Below are 2,935 nucleotides of genomic sequence, written 5' to 3'. Positions count from 1 at the left end.
GCCCCTCCCTTCAGAAAGATGTTCGTGCTCAGAGTTTTGAATCCGCTCCAAAAAATACACAGAAGCCAGGCTACAGTGTGATGTAATTTGAATCACTGCCAAGTGCTGATCTCATCGCAGGAGCAAGGCTGCTGCCAACCATGCTGTCCAAGCATCTCTAATCTCTAGTCAGGGAAGCTCACCCAGGCCTACTGTATCTATCTAACTCCAAGGGCCAAGCGTCTGCCAATTATTCTGCATGTACAAGGATCCCTTATCTGAAGGCAATGAAGCTGTCTGCGCCGACAGCAAGGAAGAGCGACTTGACCCCCCCTTACATAAACATTTCTCCGCAGAAAGAAATTGGAAAATGGCCAATGATAACAAGACAGGCACTGCTCGGCGCTCCAAGAGGGAAAAGCCCTCCCTTTACAAAACAGCTTTTCTCTGAGAGCCAGGCGAATTCAAGGTCAAAAAACACATTCCCTGGAACTCAAAACAACTCTGTTCCCAGGCCAGAACCACTGTTCTCAAACTAACTGAAGCAAAGTGAAAACTTGACGAAAAGCATCCTAATATTAATAATTAATAAGGGCATATATTTTTTGTAATTAAGTGACATGCTAGCATTTGAAAATAATACAGTACTGCTACTAGCTGCAAAGGAAAAAATATTAGCAGACACATTACAGTTTACATTTGGAAAATAACATGTGAAACACCATAATTTTGCACTGCAGGCCAGATTCATCCGTTTTTTCAAATAGTCATGTTTCTAACTGAGTGGGTACATTCACACAATGGTCTGCTACATATCAGAAACATTTGCATTTGAAAAAGGTTCAGCTTGCATTGGAAAAATAATAATGAAAAGTAATAGAACACATTTGTTTTAAAAACACACGGTTGCATTTCACTAATTAAAAGCACATGTTACCGTGCACTGTTGGGCAAGAGTAATTATCCACAACCTGTGATCATTCCAAAACACCGGTTTGCATATTCCTTTCTAGTTGGAAAACCCTCTACGAAATAATTAATGAAAACAGCCCGTAGCGTGCACTCTAACTGGGCCATCTTTTTAATATTTCACTCATTTTAAATCATGCATTCAAAAATAATTCTCCACACGTCTGTGGATGCATATTAAGTAGCACATTCAAATGAACACCGCTCCCTCCATGCAAACCCTTATCTAAATCCGACTGGTTGATTTATAACTTACCGACCTCTAAGAGTCAGACACATTAAATCATCAGTTCCAAGGCAAACCCACACAAATTCGTAGACGCATTTCAAAAAGAATGTTAAATGAACACAGCTCTACTCTCAGCGCAAGATGTTACCCTTCCGTCAGCAAGCTGACAAAGCACATAGGCAGAACCCAGCAACCAATGAAAGTCAAATCAAACCATCATTCATCTAAACACTCACTGACTTTTAGTGTCAGCTCAAATAACCATGCATGTTAAACAGCATGTTAAAATAAATCCTGCCATCTCAATACAAGATATTAACCCTTTGGCAGCTCAAGCACAATCATTCCCCAATGACTACAGTACATGGGAAAGTCATGAACTCATCTCTCCACGTTTTCACATAACACGTACGCACATCTTCAAAACGTTATCCCCAAGCACTTGAAAGAGATCCAGCTCTCTCCTGCCTAACGTAATGATAACATGCCCTCTCCAAGCCATAACCACATGGCGCTATTCTCAAACCATATTTACAAGAAAGTCAACAAGTTCAAAAAATGACAAGCTCTTCACAAGGAATATATTCAAGGCGCAATTCACAAGGAACACAGCAAGTCAAAATGAGAACATGCTCCGCACAAGCTACATTAACATGGCGCTATTTACAAGCCATATTTACAAGAAGCTATTTACAAGGAACTTCACAAGTCATATTACATTGAACACATTTCACATTGCACAGCATGAGCAGACGCAGCAAGCAATTTAATGGGCAATTTAAAAGCATTTTTCACACACATTTGTACAATTGGATCATCACAAAGATGTTATTGGCTCCCTCAAGTAATGTCATCCTGCAAGCCTGACAATTCAAACACCAAGATGAAAAGCATTTCTTCCACCCTGCATAAGCCAAATGCCATGATGTACTGCAATCTCCTCACACTGCAACTGTTCAAGCCCATAGGTCACACAGGCTTCATAAACTGCCCGACAATGCCAGATGTTACTGGCGCTTAGGGCACTCCTCCACAACATATGGGAAACTCTCCAAACACATGGCCAGGTCACACAGGCTTCGTAAACTGCAAGACTACGCCAGATGTAACTGGCGCTTAGGGCACTCCCCCACAACTTATGGGAAACTATCCAAGCACATGGCCAGGGCACACAGGCTTCGTAAGCAGCCGACTACTCCAGATGTAACTGGCGATTATGGCACTCCCCCACAACTTATGGGAAACTCAGCTGTTCAAGCCAATAGGTCACACAGGCTTCGTAAACTGCAAGACTACGCCAGATGTAACGACTGGATTTTTGGACCAGATGGGATCAGCTCCTGAGAGCCCCTCCAACCCAGCCGGAACGTAATCACCTCCCTCCTCAGGACCATCTATCCAGGCACCTGGGTACCTACCTGAGGATGGGGAACTCGCAATATACAAGCTCATATCATCAGAAACACCACTAAATCTATAGGGATACTAAGAATACTCACTGATTACTAAGGACATCCATGCCCTACACCACACTCATACCTCATAGTCTTGCGACCACATGGGTCCAGACTAATCTACCCTGGGGCAGTTCTGTACACACTGATTACCCTCAGTGCTCACTCAAGCCGCAATCTTGCGGGTATACACACTGCTCGCCCTCAGTGCTCACTCGACACACAATCCGGCGTGCCATACACACTGGGCTGCAGCCCCAGTGCTCACTCACTTCAATCCGATCTGCAATCCGGCAGATCTACA

Source organism: Lissotriton vulgaris, chromosome 9 (genome assembly GCF_964263255.1).
Source record: "Lissotriton vulgaris chromosome 9, aLisVul1.2, whole genome shotgun sequence".
NCBI classification, from domain to species: Eukaryota; Metazoa; Chordata; class Amphibia; order Caudata; family Salamandridae; genus Lissotriton; species Lissotriton vulgaris.
Note: the sequence above shows the minus strand (reverse complement) of the source record.